Source organism: Pinus tabuliformis, chromosome J, assembly GCF_031772625.1.
Source record: "Pinus tabuliformis cultivar Carrire ecotype Pingquan chromosome J, CPIR1, whole genome shotgun sequence".
Lineage (NCBI taxonomy): Eukaryota > Viridiplantae > Streptophyta > Pinopsida > Pinales > Pinaceae > Pinus > Pinus tabuliformis.
Window position 1 is genome coordinate 598,636,939 of NC_142295.1, and position 9,367 is coordinate 598,646,305.

Below are 9,367 nucleotides of genomic sequence, written 5' to 3' on the forward strand. Positions count from 1 at the left end.
TAGCATATTAATCCAAGTATTCAAAGATTTAATATACTTACCTCGCAGTCCTTTGGCAAACTCAGTGATAAATCCCCCTATTATCCGGTTGAGCCAATGGTCCACAGCTCGCGCGATCTTATCTACTAATGCTTCTAGTCTGTGCACTAATTGCGGAGTCCACACTATTGGTTGGTCAAGCCTGCACCTTCCCTAGCTATCGGCTAACTTCACAATCCACTCATATAGCTCAGAAGGTAAGGATGCAAAGAAAATCTCATGGATTTCCGTATACATGCAACACTCAAACCAATTTTCCTTAGATACTTGTGGAGTTTTTTTTTCTTGTGTCGTGAACTCGTGAATCTTCTTTTCCAACCATTCTTCAATTTCCTTCTTTGTTGGGTTCCGCCCTGCGCACTTAGCTGCAGGGGTCTGTGCACTCAGCCGTGGACTCTACTAGCCCTCTGCACACTTAGCTGCAGAGCCTTTTCCTACTACGATGACCCAGTACACTTCAAATTCAACTCTAACCTCGAATCATGCTTTCACTATTCTATCTCTTATTTCTCCTTTTCTTTACTCTTAGAGCCTCTCTCTATTTATACAATCCCATGGTCTGCGAACCATGGGTAGGCTGACACAACCTTACATTAAATTACAATATTGTAGGGTGGACAACCCTATGACTCATCCTAGAATTGCCGCTCCGCGGCCATAATTCGTGGAATCTTACAATCTAATTGACCAAAACTTGGGCTTTGAGCCCCAAAAACATGCTGCGGGGGATCCCATGCCCAACACTGCCCATGCTTTCCCATGTTTTCTTTGGTAGTACATTCACGTCTGAACCCAGATCTAGGATTACCTGCTCCATTTCATACTCGCCAATTTGCACAGTCAACCTCATTTCCCTTCCTATGCGCAATGCATGCTTTCCAAGTTTCTGGACCACGTGCGGTTCTCCTGACCCCATGCACCTAGTGATAAGTTCCTATAGTCCTTTGACGACCTTGTTGTCATGCACCAGTTTCATGCATGTCTCCAAAAATGTAGTGAGCATTGAAGGATCCATCCCTAGTTCTAGTTGATCCTTACTACTTGAAGTGGAGGCCTCCGTGAAGCTCTTCTTAGCTTCCATGAATGTCTACTTCATGCATACTAAATCAAATTTGAGTTCCTTTGTAGGAGCCTTGCGAACCCACACACTTTCATCTGGCTGCTTCCCATTATCATTGTCATTGGTCATACAACTCTTGAGCACCATGTTTACATTTGGGTCTTCTTCGGGTGGCTCAGACCTCATCATCTGCAAATTTTGAGTCGGAGGGGGCTAGAGTACCCCTTTTTCATGCATCCTTTCTATTAGTGAAGGGCAGTCTTCTACCTCATGATGAAACTAAGTACAATACCAACATGATGTCCTTGTCGAGTTTATAAAATCGCAGGCATAGTGCCCTGGCCCTCCGCAATTGTAACAAATTAGTTGTCCATGACTCCTTCCTAGTCCCATTCCTCCTCAACCTCGACCGTGCCCCTAAAATCTAGCATGCGCTATCCCTGCATTTGGGTTGAGGGCTCACGTTCCAGTTTGCACCCTGTAGGTAGGATTGAAATCCATCATTAGTTCATAGCTTCGGCAGGTGCATTCATCATGGCCTACCGACCAGCAGAAATTAAAAAACAATTGCTAGGACATCTACGTATACTTCTGCAACAGATGACAATTATCTGTAGTGTGTTTTCCTCCTATCTGAAAAATCGCACACCATAATGTAGGTAGCACGCTTTGCCCTGCCTATGCCTCAGGTCTTAACGGAATCGGCCCTCCTCCTGCCAAGTAGTTCACAAACACTGGACAGTGGTCCCTGTCACGCCCTTAGCCTTTGCATTTTATGCACCATACTTCCTCGTGCACCTTCGGCTGAGGTGTCCTATCCTATTTCAAACTTTTCATTTTCAAAAAAAGATTTTGTAGTTGCACATGGATTTGTTGGACTCCCAACTCAGGGTCTTGTATAGGGGTCTCATGTAATCTCATTGCCATCTCCAAAGCTTCAGCTTGGGTGGAAAGCTTTTGCTGTGACAACGCCATCCTTAAGTGTGGCGTAAGTGATGCCACAAACCATGCATGATGTTGTCCATCTGTCAACGTCAAATAGGCTTTGCAAATTGTACTCTTCATCCTTTGGTTTAGATCCCAGGGGGTCTTTCCTGGGAGCATCGTAATCTCCATAAATCCAATGATTGATTATGTTTCTGATTTTGGCCTGCAAAATTCCTTTTTTAGCACGGCCTAGATCTCTACAATTCATGTGTTTGGGTGGTCATTAGAATGCTTGATATACCATGTTAATGTGCGATCCTGCAGTGCGCTCACCAGCGTAGCATTTTTAATATTGTCATCTATGACGCCTTGTGCTTCCCATACTGCTCTTACCATGAACCATAATTGATCTGAATCTTCATTACCCACTCCTATGAATATCGGTAGCTTGATCGCACTTGCCATACTAAACTGTGGTGGTGGTAGAGGTAGTGTGGGTGGAGATGGAGGTGACGAGGGTGAGATGAGTGGCAGTGTGGGTGGAGGTGGTAAATGTGGAATTCATTGCCTTATCAAATTGACTGTTCTTCTTGGAGAAACTTTTGTGAGCTCTTCCTCGCTTTCCCGCGAGGGTGAAATTAAGGGACGGGTTTTTAATTCTTCGCTACCTCTGCTTCTGTAGATCTTCTTGCTTCACGTAGCTCCAAACATTAATTTATTTGCATAACCCGCTTTTCACACAATAACATCTTAATCCAAGCGTTCAAAGATTTAATATACTTATCTCGCAGTCCCTTGAGGAAACATCGCTTCGTATCACTATAGCTGATGGTCGTGTCTACCGCAAATTCAGTGATAAATCCTCCTATTATTTTGTCAAGCCAGTGGTCCATAGCTTGCGTGATCTTATCTCCTGACGCTTCTAGTTTGCGCACTAATTAGAGAGTCCACACTACTGGTTTGTTGAGCATACACCTTCCCTGGCTATCTTCTAACTTCGTGATCCACTCATACAACTCTAAAGGAAAGGATGCAAAGAAAATTTCGTGGATTTCCCTATATAAGTAGTGCTCCAACCACCATTCCTTAGGTACTTGTGGAGTTCTATTTTCTTGCATCATGAACTCGTGAATCTTCTTGTCCAACCACTCTTCAATTTCTTTCTTTGTTGGATTCCAATGGCACGACATCAAACATCCCTTATACAGATCCTGGTCATGGAAACAGAACCATTTGTTGGCTTCTATTGGCCTGACCCAAGTTTAGAGGTGATTTAGCCAAGAAAATCCCGGTACTACTGGCCCTTTCAGAAACATTCCGCGGAGCATGGACTGAGGTCTCACCTGAAGTAGTATGGGAGGGTGCTAGAACCAGGTTTCCGTACCCTGGGGATGTCTGATGAGCTTCTGGAGGTCCACGGTTTGACCCTACATGCAAGTCGCTACGTGCACTTTTTATTCCTTCGCAACCTACAATGTTGCTTCCGCGTAGCCCTACTCGGGGCGCAACCCATATAATACCCATGTTCCTTGCTATTCAATATGTTATTACCCGATTACTTAACTTATTTGTGTAAGACTAATGATTATTACAACATATTTAGCAATCATATCAATGCATGTGATAAATAAAACAGTATAAATGTAAATAAGGCAATGCACAAGCAGATACACAGAAATAGGAATCAACTTCTCTTTAATATTCTTTGATCAAGATTACAGACATGACACCGCCCTGTGCACTCAGCTGCAGAGCCTCTTCTTACTACTATGACCCAATACACTTAAACTCTTACTCTATGGTCAAACCATTCGTATTCTTCTCTCCTCCTTCGCTCTCTTTACAACTTAGAGCCTCGCTTTATTTATACAATTCCATGGTCCACGGAACATGGGTAGGCCGACATGACTTTACATTACATTACAATACTTTAGGGTAGACAACCCTATGACCCATCCTATACTTCGTGCTCCACGCCTGAAATTTGTGGAGCCTTTACAATACACTTAACCAAAACTTGGGCTTTGAGCCCCAAAACATGCCATGGGGGGATTCCATGCCCAACAACCCTTTATAAATTATAACACCTATGTGCTTTGCAACCACAAAATGCAGAGTCTTTACAATTTTATTACAAAATTTGACTCAAACATGGGATTTTAGCCCCAAAAACTGCCCTTTGGGGGATCCCATTCCCAATAGGACTGGAATTTGCATAAGATATGTGTGATGTCATATCACTATAATCCAACTAAGAAAGATATTGGAGACTGGTTGGATAGGAAGATCCATTAATTCACGGCACAAGAGAACAAAAGTTTGCGACTAACAAAGGAACAATGACTGGACAGGTACCTATATGCAAAAATACATGAGATCTTTTTATGTCTTTCCGGTTGAGCTATACGTGTGGATCGAAAAGCTAACAGATAGCCAAGGAAGATGGAAACTTAATGGTCCTATTGTTTGAACCTCGGAGCTACTACAAAAATTGGAAGCACCTGAGGATAAGATCACATGCGTTGATGATCATTGGCCCAATCGCGTCATAGGAGGATTTGTAACTGAATTTGCAGTCAACATCTCAATCAGCTATAGTGAGGCGGAGTGAAGTTTTTACAAAGGATCATGAGGTAAGTACTTGAAATATTTGAATACCTGGTGTTATCACAAAATCAAGCACTGAAGGGCTGCTGATCAGGTAGACTCTGTGTAACTATTTCAGACCAAGCTTTTGACTAAGGATTAGCCTCCCTAGCCTGAGAGGGCTCTCTCAAGAAAAGGTTATTGATTTTGAATGTTGATAAGAGGGCTAACTCTTGTACAATAGATTTAATGAAAGCATAACTGGTTGGAAACAGACCAAAAGATATCTCATTGGGCTATGGAGTCTATAATATCAAGTAAACAAGAAAAACACAGTGAACTCATAGAAATCAAGGCTCTTAGCATTACAAGTCAAACATATTCCACCACACATAGCTTGCTGTATACACAGGAAGTCAGAGCATATAAGTATGAATTCTGAGTGATTGCATACAACAAAACCATAAAATAACATAAGGTATAACACATCATCACTTCATTTGACCATGACAATCCTTCGAGAATCTTGAGAAGAGAATAACTCTGTTTAACTATTACTGTCAAAAAGGAACTTACAGTGGCCCAAAACAACACACTTTTTCTATTAAGTATCCAACCTTTTTTACATCTAAGTTATTCCTATATATAGCCTATCAAAACACTGCTGTACGAGACTCCTCATCAAGCATGAAGGGAGCTCGGGCCTTTGACATAAATGACCTTAACAATAACATAAACAAACTAATTTATTACAAGAGATATGATGCTACGAAAACAGAGGATTCCATCATATTGGCACTTTAAGTCTTCTTCCTTGTATACCCTGCTGTGTCCTTAGAGCTTGCCACCTGTAGTACTGCAATAATAACCATATCCAAGCTTAAAACAGATTCAATGTACATACAGCTCCGGATACTTGATGCATAGATGACTCAACAACCGAAAAGAAAATGAAGCCTATATTCTTGGTTGCTGCCTCCCCTCGGTGTTCATATATTAATGATCCATCTTTAAGCCATTTAAACCTTGGATAGTCCCGTGTGACTGAAGAGAACTCATAACCCAGCCATCCCACAACTGGACAAGTGTATCATTTAACACCTCAGCAGCTCTATCCAAACCCTAAAATTTCGGAGATAAAGTGACTTTTAGGCAAAAGACAAAACTTCGGCTTTTTCTTTGAATATTTACACCTGGCCTCCTTTTCAAAATATCTGACTGATCTTCTATAGTCTACATGCTGATATTAAACCATCTCTTTAAATATATGCTGATCTCAGCATTCCAACTCAAGCTTTAAACCTAACCAGTCATCTACAGCAGTTTCGTAGCGCGCTACGAAACTGCTGTAGGTCATCAAAATTAAATATATGAACCTCAAAACAGAAATATTTCAAATCTATGATTCCTTTAGTCTTTCCATACAGGTGTGAAGACACAAAAAAGTCTCAAAAACTTTTAAAAAGACAATGGCCCAAAATATATCAAAATTTGAGAAAACACATTCCTCCTTGAATCATTTAGCTAGCTTGTCTAGCTTTTCTTTCAGGCTGATGACTTCCTCCTTCAACTTCTTGTTCTGTGCTCTTAGACTTGCATTCATTTGTTTCATAGTTTTTGCCTGTTTTAGAGCTGGTACTGTCCATACATAGGCGTCAGATACCGAACTAGCTTGACTGATCAAACTTGTTTTACCTTTCATCACAGCTTTCTTATAACTAGTATATCTCACTGCCTTCTCTTTAAAAATATTATGAACCTGAGGTATCTCCTTACTTGCTCCAGCTTGTTTTTTAATGGCAACCACATTTCCACTTTGACTAATAACCACCTTATTGTCCTTATTCTTGTTTTTAACTGCTTGGACTATTCCAGAGAAGATTTCAAGTGCCTCTGTCCTAGGCATGTCTGAAGGGACTTTCTCTTTTTGAGCCTTTTCTGCTTCCTTCATTTGCCTCCTAGTCATTGGTCTGCGAGGTTTAAAGGCATACTCTTCACCTGGTTCTTCAAACTTTAACCTTTTGGAAGCCTTTGACTTCTTAGAACTCTCAGGTGAAGATTGTGTTAGATCAATATGCATAGGTGACACCAATTGATCTGGTTCTATTTCAAGTGGTTCAACTTGAATTGGATGTTCTTGTTCTAATTCAATGGCTTCCAACAAATCATTTAGACTACCCTTAGAAACAGGACTCTCTTCCACATGAGCTGATTTTCCTTTTTCTTTGTTCAGCTGGCCTCTAGTTCTTACTCTGGAAACTCTTTCAACTTCACTAGACTTAATTTCATCTTTTCTTTTGTGAGTCTTCTGTTTAGATGATTCTGGTGTTTCTTTAAGAGGCAACTTAGAAGCTTCTTTTTCAGATACTTTAGATGATTTTGAAGTTTTGACTACTGATGCTTCAGGAGTTTCTTTAACTGCTAACTTAGGAGTCTTCTTTGTTGATGCTTCAGGTGTTTCTTTGACTGTTACAGACCTCTCTGGCTTCTTTGTTTTAGCTTTGGGCTTCTTATGGTCTGTTATTTCTTTCCTAATCTCAGCCAAAGTAGTATCCTCACTCCTATCTTCCTTTCTCTTACAGGTAATGGAGTGAGGCTCGTTTTACTAGGGAAACCGGCCATGAATACAAACGAATCCCAGTCTTTACCAATTTTATGTAGGCTATCCAACACCAATAATTTAACCAGACCATGATGAAAAAGAGATGTTTCATAAGCTTCCTTTTTCAACTGAATCTTGTCACACATCTTAGAAATACTCATGAATAAGTAAAAAGGGATGTCTATTGAGCTCTTACCAGTGAAGTGTAGTAGCAGCTTGAAATGATATGAGTAGACTTTGTTGTACCGACCTTCACATGTCAAGTACCTCTGGATGCATGTCAATAATGTAGCATAATTCTCCTTAAGATAGCTCCTTGGGACAGCTTTAGCAAGATCTTCGTCTACATATGGTGCCTTTAAGAACTCCTTACACGGACCCATATCAAACTTGAAATTCTTGAACCATTCTTGGCCACCTCTTGGGATTTCTGTGACTGTAGAAATGACTTCAGGGGAAACCGGAAACTCCAGCATGGCCACCTTTGAATTTAATCCCGTGAAGTTCACTGCAAATGCCTTGGTCACTTCTGCATGTCCACCTTTGAGTTTTTCACAGAACCGCCAACAACCAGCACCTCTGAACGCCTTTGCTACTTCCTCATCCCTGAGGGTTACATCTAATCCCTCCGGCTCTGTTCTCACACATCTACCCGAACGGTGCTCCTTTCTTTCCATGTTTCTTTGCACAATTCTACACAAGGAAATGACGGTGGTTTGCAGCACGATAACACTCTTTGGCTGTAGAAATCAGGCTCGCTTGCAGTAGTCTGTTTAGAATAAAGCTCACGCTTTTCATAGAGCAGAAGACATTCATATGTTATGAAAAACACATTATGGAATGACCACTTCCTATAACGTCCTCCAAACTGACACCTAACTCAATGAAATCAGACCTGATGGCAAAGTAATGGCTAATCATGACACGTAAATGGTGTGAGGAAACAATCATAACCGGACTCGTGACTCACCACTTCTCGGATTAGACATTCCAGGAAAAAAAAACTAGACAACAGCCCGAAACCCCGATTTCGTAGCGCGGATAGTTCAAATTTAAAGGAATGCGCTACGAAATCGCTGGCAAACGGGCCGCTACGAAAACACGCAAACATTATTTAGCAGCAGAACTGACCAATCACACTCGCGCTACGAAACTGCGCAAGTACCTAAGAGATCATACCCGCGCTGCGAAACTGCGCAAGTACCAATGACATGACATGACATAACTAACCATGATGGAAGATGACTAATGCCCTTGCCTTTACACGAATTTCATTCATAACTCTTGAATTTCAAAATTTGAAATTGACATAAGTTAACAAACTTATTTACAAGACCTCAAGACTTTATAAAAACTTATGGATAATTAACATATACATGAACTATAGATTCTAGTGATAACAGCGGCTCCACTAGGGATAGTGTGCCCCTGTGGTACACTAAGAACACGTAGTACCAGTGCTTTATCCATTTATTACACTCACATCTGGCTGACAAGCATTCCTCTCAAACTTTGTGGGCCTTCTCCTCGGACTAAAATCTGCTAGTTCAGCTTGTCACTTATTGCTAGCACAAAACACTTCAAAAGCAATGATTATTTACAATGATCATGAACTACTTGGCAGACTTCTCACTGATAATAATGCTTTAAGAACCTGCCATTGACAGGCCCACCAGCATACTGTGATCCATCAACTTCTTGCAAAATGTAAGTATTGTTTCCATGGAAGGCAGAGATCAAATATGGCCCCTTCCATAAATTCTCAAACTTACCATGTTTGCCCTTTTCCTCAATTTTGGCTTCCCATTTCAAAACCTTGTCATTAATTTGAAAGGTCACATCTTTAATCTTCTTGTCAAAAGCCCTCTTGACTCTATTCTGATTTTGTTGATAATCTTCAACCACTTCATTCCTTTTTTCTTGTAATGCAATCAATTGATTAATCCTCCTTTGTATGGCATTGGGCTCTTCTTCAAGTCCTTGAATTAATTTCATAACTGGGACACCAAGAGACGTTGGAAAAATAGCTTCTGCTCCGTACACAAGTTCATAAGGAGAGGTTCCAATAGATCTTTTAGTGCAAATGCGATCAGCCCATAATGCATACTTCAGTTTCAAATGCCAAGTTTTCTTGTTTTCCTCCAGCAATTTCT